The 8,008-nt window shown below is 37.7% G+C and overlaps 1 pseudogene; it reads left to right on the forward strand.

Annotated features, from left to right (window-relative positions):
• The first annotated feature begins 4,514 nt into the window (after positions 1 to 4,514).
• Positions 4,515 to 7,324, forward strand: LOC100953303 (annotated as a pseudogene).
• The last annotated feature ends 684 nt before the right edge of the window (positions 7,325 to 8,008 follow it).

Raw genomic sequence — 8,008 nt, forward strand, 5'->3', positions numbered from 1 at the left:
TGTCTCACTCTTTGGATTTGTGGTAACCTGTTATGGTTTTGCCTATTTGATTCAGCAATTTCTTCTTGGGTTCCCTGATAGGCCAGTCCACATAACATGGAGAGCACCTTACACTTGTCCACAGGGCCCTCCAGAACCAATGGGTCCCCCTGGCACCTCACGTCCCACAGGGAACTTCCAGACATCTCTGCTTCTCACTTTTGCGGCTCAACCACAATCACATTTCTGCACCTATTTTCAAGTCCTTTTTTTTTCCTACTCCCTGGATCTGAACCCTTATCTTGGTAGTTTATTACTAAGAACAGGGCCTGGACTGTAATTGGCCTATTGTTTCATTTTCTCCCTATCAGAGAAAACCCAGTTTGTCTTCTTGGGTTCCACCAGATTAATAGAGAGGGGCACCCACTTTTCAAGCATCCTCCTCTCCTGGCCACCTTGTGTTGTGCTCTATTTCTAGGACACATCTGTCATTTTTTCTGAGTCCCTGATACCACGGGTTTTCCTGTGTGATGATTTCTGGATGGTGCTCATCTGGGACACTGTGCTCACCTTGGAGACAACTGCCCTTCAGTTTCTCCACCCAAGTCTCTTGCCCTCCACTGCTCCATATTCTCTGGCCAGCAAGAGGGTCTAACTTGAGGTCTCACCCTCTCCCTGCCTGCAGTTATCCATGCTCTGACCAACTAGCCTCCTTGCTAAGACAGGACATAAGCAGAGACACAAAGGAACATGAAAATATTGCTACAACAAACTGCAAAATTCATGATTTTTCTTTCTGCTCAGTGTAGTGTTGTTATTACAGTTTTATCAGGTTCACCGCTTGCTGCTCAAGAGGAAGCCAATATATGCAGACAGCAGGGGTTACCATGAAGAAAGGTTCAATATCACAGGCCCCATGCAAAGAGAATGGAGGAATTTCTCAAATCTGTCAGCCTAAGAATTTGGGAGAAAGGGTTTTTGAAAATAGTTTGGCGGGTAAAGGGTGAGGGAATTGGGTCTGCTAATTGGCTTGGTTCAGGGTGGAACATGGGGATGGACATTTTCTTCCTTGCTGAGTTGATTTTTGAGTGTGGGGCATCACAATATCAGTTGAGTCAGTTCTTCAGTATGGACCACGGTCTCAGTGGGTCAGCCATGCCACAGGAATGCAGAACCTGGAAGATATCACAAAATCTAGCCTTAGGTTTCACAAAGGTGATGCTATCTATAGGAGTAATGAAGAAAGCTAAGCATCTTGATGAGTACCAGCTCTATGACTCATGATGGCTAACTAGTTCCCCAGTGCCACTTATTCAATAGGAATTCTCTTCCTCCATATATGTGTTTGTTTGCTGTATCAAAGATCAGATATTGATATGAGACTGGTTTCATCTCTATTCTCTGTTTAGAATCTAATATAATAGATTGACTATTCTATTCTATAGATTTATGTCTCTATTTTTGTACCAGTACTATGCTGTTTTGTTCACTATAAACTTGCAGTATAATCTGAAGCCTGGTAATGTGGTGCCTCTAGATTTGTTTTTATTTCTTAGAATTGCATTGGCCATTCTGTCTTTTCCCCTCTCTGGTTCCACATGAAAAGAAGTACTGTTTTTTTCAGGTTCTTCAAAGTATGATGTTCATGCTTTAATGAAGATTGCATTAAATTTGCAAATTTCTTTGAGTAGTATGGACATTTTTGGAAGGTTGATTCTTCCTAGCTATGAACGTGGTATGTTGTTACATTTGTTAACATCTTCTGCTATTTCTTCTCTCAGAGTTTCACAGTTCTCTCTAGAGATCTTTCATGACCTTTGTTAGGTATATTCCTAACTATTTCATTTTCTTTCAAGCTACTGTGAAGGGTATTGTGTCTTTGATTTGATTCTCAACTTGACTGTTATTGGCATAGATGAAGCTTCCTGATTTGTGAGCATTGATTTTACATGAGACTTTACTCTATTTCCAGATTACTTCCAGGAGCCTTGTGGTTGAGTCCCTGGGGTTTTCTAAATATAAGATCATGTTATCAGCAAAGAGTGGGAGTTCAACCTCCTGTGTCCCCATTTGGATACCTTTGATCTCCTTCTTTTGCCTGATTTGCCTGATTGCACTGGCTAGGACTTTCAGCACCAGGTCGAATAGTAGTGACCATAGCAGAAATCCTTGTCTGGTTCCAGTTCTAAGTGTAAATGCTTTCAGTTTTACTCCATTCAGTATGATATTGGCTGTGAGTTTGTTGTAGATGACTTCTAACAGTTTAAAAAATGTACCATTTATGCCTATTTTCTTAAGTGTTCTTGTCAGAAAAGATGCTGAATTTTGTCAAATGCTTTTTCTGTGTCTGTTGCAAGAATCATATAGTCTTTGTTATTGCTTCTACTTATGTGGTGAATTACATTTATGGATTTATGTATATTGAACCAATCTCACATCCCTGGGATAAAGCCCACCTGATCATGATGTATAATTTTTTCAATGCTATATTCTTTTTGCTAAGATTTTATTGAATATTTTTGTGTTGATAATTTATTAATAATATTGGCCTGTAGTTTTGTTGTTGTTGTTGTTGTTGTTGGATGTTTTTCTGGCTTTTAAGTAAGGGTGATATTTGCTTCATAGAAGGAGTTGGGGAGGGTACCTCTCAATGTTTTGTAATAGATTCTTCAATATAGATATGAGCTCATCTTTGAAGGTTTGATAGAATTTGGTGTAATTTCATCTGGTCCAGGGGTTTTCTTTCTTGGAAACTTTTTTACAGTTGTTGCAATTTTGGTGCTTGATATTAGTCTGATAAAAATTAGTAATTCTTAATGCTTGTATTTAGGAAGGTGGTACGATTCCAGACATTGGTTTATTTCCTCCATGTTTTCAAATTTCTAGGCATAGAGTTTTTGGGGTTTTTTTGTAGCAATCAGTGATAATTATATTCAAAAGTATCATTTCAATTCAGTTAGAATGGAAAACCATGGTTAGTGATATGCTTCCTATTCCTAAGGTCTATCCTGAGTTTGAGATCCATGACTCTAAAAATGTGTACTTTATTCCTTCTTTTAGTGTAATTTTTGACCTTCTATGATATCACTATGCTATTACTTATAGCAGGAACCACCATGGATTCTGAGGGAACATTTTATAGTTAAAACATGTGCAAACACCAAACTCACAAACAAGGCTTTGGATAAAGACTTGAGTGTGAGGAATGCACCACCCTTTGTTGTTCAGGACATGGTGGATTCTCACAGCAGCAGCACAAAATATATCATCCCTTTTATTAAGCAGGATAGAAAACTGCCACGTAGTGTCTGTTTTTCAACGTTTCATTTTTGCATGCACATTGCTACATATTTATTTGTGCATATTTTCATCCTTGAATTACAAGCAATGATTTAAGTACGTAAGTGGTAGGTGAAGAACTTTTTAGAGTCATTTTCATTCTGTATAACCATTGTAAGGGACCTAGCCCTCTTTAGTCTCATTATTTTCTATTTTTATAAGGGAAATCTAGAGCTATTCTCTTTGCAATGATTTGAGAAAACTTAATTTTCATTTTGAGAGCTTTTAGTGGGAAAGCTATACAATATTACATAGTTTTTTACTTTCTCTCTCTTTCTCACTTTCTCTCCCTCTCTCCCCTTCTCTTTCTTTCTTTCTTTCTTTTTTTTTTTGGTCATTTTTCTTTCTTTGTTATTCATTTAGAGAGAATGTTATCTTCTATAAAAACAAGGTGTCTCTGAGTATATGACGCTCAAGGCTTGATACTTTAGATAAATTGAATACATACATACTTGGTTATAAGCTGAATGAAGAGTTAGAAACTACCAAAAGTGAGATGCTGGTTTTTTAATATTTAGTGTAGTAAATGTATTGTTGAAAAGCTACTCTATTTGACATAGAGCTAGGTTTTCTACATTTATTATTATTCATGCTATCAAAACTCTTAAAGGTTAGTATAATATCTACCATTTATCAATGGGGGGATTTCAGCTTAAGGTTAAAAACTTATATATAGTCAGCAAATGTCAAAGCCAGAATTTGAATTCAAGGAGGACTAAATTAGCAGCTACTCCAGCTCTTCCTTCCTGCCTACTCCATCCTAATTATCTCAGGAAACTAATATAGGAAAGTGTAGGTGTTATGACCACTTGGGGAATGTTTTTAGCATTTTATTTAATCATCTGATTAATTTTGGCAGCAAACTTATCTCAATGCATCTGGGAATAAAATACCTTTGATCAACCAAAGTCCAATTACCTTGATCATATTTTTACTAGTTTAGGTTACATTTAACACATCCTATTTTAAAAAGATTATATAAAATCTACTGAATGATGTTTTAATTATAGTTTTTAAATCCTATAATTAGTTAAAATATCTGATAGTTATATTGAAAACTGCTTTTGGCTGTGGGAAGATGATTTATTCACTGTTTCCACTGTTTTTTTTCCCCCCTGAGCATTTAAGGTCTTGCATTGAAGCTAAGATGCTTAGTGCTGGGCTTCTGATCTCTTCCATCAGGTGACAAGTATCAGATGGGGCTGGAGAGCTCCTCTGATGCTGGTCAAAGGAAAAGCCCTGATTTAGGGATAGGCCAGTGTCAAGAGATATGTGGGTAAGAAGTCCCATTTGGTATAAGTGGGGTGAGTAGACTTGGATCTTCTTGGATAGAAGGAGAGAATGAAGATAAAACAAAGAGAACTATTTCATAAAGAAAAATATTATTCTTGGCTCTCTAGAACCAGGGATCCCTTGAGTAGCAGCTATCTTTAAGGATGGAAGACAGGCTATCCTTTTTCTCAGTACACGCCTTCACATTCACAATTATATCTGTATCTCCAGGACACCATGCACTGGACACTGTTTTACTATGAAGTCCTCAGTTTTACCAAATGGGGTGGGGCAGTGAAGTCCAGCAGACTAGCCCCATGCTGCTATGGCAGCCTCAGAAATATAGTGGCAAAATCTGATAAAAGCAGCAAAACTCAGAGGTCTGGAGAGGCGACGTCTAGCAAAAAAGCCTGGACAGAGAGGATGAATAAAGAAGTAATAGGGTACCAGCTGCAGGCCCAGGCCCAGGGGAACCACACAGATTTTGATTGGTGTTGAGTAGATGGTTGGAAGGAAAATCTGAGCCACTCTTGTTGAAAATAATCAGTCAAAATCATGCAGTGTTAACTGCTAACTTTTCTGTAACCAACCTGAGTCAAACAGATGAAATCCCAGTATTGACAATAAAAGAGTTATAAGTATAGTACCTTCATTAATGAGGAAAAAAGGCAGAATGGCCTTTCCCAAACTTTGAAGGCAGGGGATAGAATTACCTTTGGAGTGTTTGAAAGTAAATTCAGGGTAGAGTATGAGCCTTTGGTTGTGTGCTCTCCTTGTTTAGATGCCTCTGGGGAAACTGCTTTACATCAAGCTGTGCTACAACTTGAGGATTTACTGTAAACAATTGGACAGAGGAATATACTCATCTTGTTGTGATATCTGTTAAAGTTACCACTAAAATTTTGCATCTTTATCAGACCTGGTTATATTCAAAGCTAACTGAAGAATGACACTGGGAGGTGATTCGTCTCCTTTTAAGCCAACAACATGTGCTCTCAATTGTGGACATCCAACTGTGAACCAGAATAGTTTACTAAGTTTCTCAAAGCAGTTCAGTCCAAGAAGCAGCTTCCCCATATTGAAAGTTTTTACCCACCTCTTGATGAACCAGTTATTGCAAGTAAAAATATTGGTCTGTCAGGATGACAGAACAAATTTTCAAAGGGAAAACATTTATATTTTTGAATGCCAAACAGAATAAGAAATGAAGTCCAGCAACTTGGAGGTGGAGAAGCTAGGGTGATAACAGAAGAAAAAGAAGATGAAGAGCAAGATAGTTTCTTCTCAACTCCTGGAACTTGTGTTGTTGATATAGGAATAACAAACTCATAAATCTTAATTCCCAACTCTCAGAAAAAAATGGATTCACTCAATAATGGATATGCTCCAAAGGCAGGGTCGCAGACCTATTACTGATGCAGAAATTGGATTGGCAGTTATTTTCATGTCTACAGAGAGCTACTGGGATCCTCAGGGCCAGCCCACTACAGGATTAAAAACAACTACTCCAGGCCCAAGCCTTTCACAAGGGTTGTCAGTCCATGAAAAACTAAAGCCAAGTGTCCCGGTGAATACCACAACATACATGGCTGACACAGAATCAGAACAAGCAGATATAGGTATGGATTTCAGTGAAAGGCCAAAAGAAATCAAAATCTCCAGAAAGGAACAGTATCTTAGAAAGTTTTCACAAGAAATCCCCACTATAAAGGAGCCTCCGAAAACAACTTCTAATACAAATAATACTGCAGTATCAAACACTCGGGTTAAGGTGAAAATCCCAAACTATGAGCTTTCACCAACTAAATTTCTAGCTATAAATAGAGAGATCAAGCTTCTCAGCAGTAGCAGACCAACTCCATCAAAAACTACTTTCAGCCACTTACCGAAAAAGGGAAAAGGATGAAGAAAATCAAGAAACATCTTCATGCAAATCAGCAAGAATAGAGATGTCTTGCTCTCTTTTAGAGCAAACACAACCTACTACACCCTTAATATGGAAAAATAAAGAGCAGCATCCAATCTCAGAATGAATCTGTGGACAAAAAAATCTGACAATTTATTTACAGAAACAGATTTAAAATTCAGCGTGAAAAATTCTGCCAATATATCCCTTTCTACAGAAAAGCTAAGAGTAAATAAAAGAAAAGAAATTGATGGTTTGGCTATAGAAGATGAAATATTGGAAGAGTTATTCAAAAACAATAAAACAGACTTACAAATTGAAGTGCAAGTTCAAAAACAAGAGGAAGGTGTCAATATTAGAAAAAGGGACAAATGACACTTTTAATGACAGAGCAATACCAGAAAATAACAAAATATCCTAAGAAAATGAAATCAGGAAAATATGTGAGTGCAAGAAAAAATCACCATGGTCAATGAAAAAAGAAGTATCTAACAATGATGAACTGCAGGACGGTAGTGAGATGCTTCCAAGAAACGTGTTATTAACTGAATGTAGATCACTGGTGGTTAAAGAATCCCCTTGCAGTAATCTATGTGGTATAAATAATGAGTAGGGTCAACTAAAGAGTTTCAAGTAATTCAAGAAAGTCACTTTTCCTGGGGCAGGAAAACGTCCACATACCATTGGAGGATCAGAGCTTGTAGCTCATCATGCTTAAAAGCATACAGAATTAGAAGAGCGGTTTAGGCAGGAAGTGAAGGTGCAAAAGAAGAGTCTCTTGCTGAAGATCTTTTCAGATATAATCCTAGTGGAAGAAGGAAAAGATAACTGAGGATTTTAAAAAGAGGCCATGGAAAAAGCTTTCCTAGCAAGGATTCCTGGGATATATGAATATATAACATATAAAGGATATTGGAGTTACAAATATTTTATGGCCTAAATTTGTTAAATAAAATGCACAAAACTCAAAAAACAAACAAACAAAAAAAGAAGCAACAGAAATCCCAGCAACCAACTAAGCAGGTAATCAGAACTGCTGGAGGTCGGAGGGTAATGCCCTATCAATATTTCCAGCAAGGCTCAGTAGACACCGAAGGGTTTTTTCTTGGCTTTTGACCTGCATTAGCATATAATGTTACATTGAATCTTAGGTTAAATTAAGTAACTTTTGTTTTGTAATACTCCCCTTTAAAAGTTAACAATGTTATGGCTTTAGGCTTCTGGGCTGTTTTCCTTTCACTCTCATATTTAAGTGCAGTTAATATTTTTGAAAATGCCCCAGAGCACTGCATGCATTTCAGGCACATGCTGTAGCCCCAGCCCCATTCCCAGTCTAGACTTTCTGATGTATTCCAGCTGAAATACGGTTTTAGAAAATATAAGTTTTAGCTGTTAAAAATGAGCCAGGGGCCCACAGTTGGTTTTGCATCACGTGGCACCAGCTTTCTTGCCTTGCTAGAGGCAGGGGAAGGCGGTTTTATGAGCAGGGTCCTGGGGCCTTGGTGGACCTGG

Source organism: Otolemur garnettii, unplaced genomic scaffold (assembly GCF_000181295.1).
Source record: "Otolemur garnettii isolate 467f Iridium unplaced genomic scaffold, OtoGar3 scaffold00008, whole genome shotgun sequence".
NCBI lineage: Eukaryota > Metazoa > Chordata > Mammalia > Primates > Galagidae > Otolemur > Otolemur garnettii.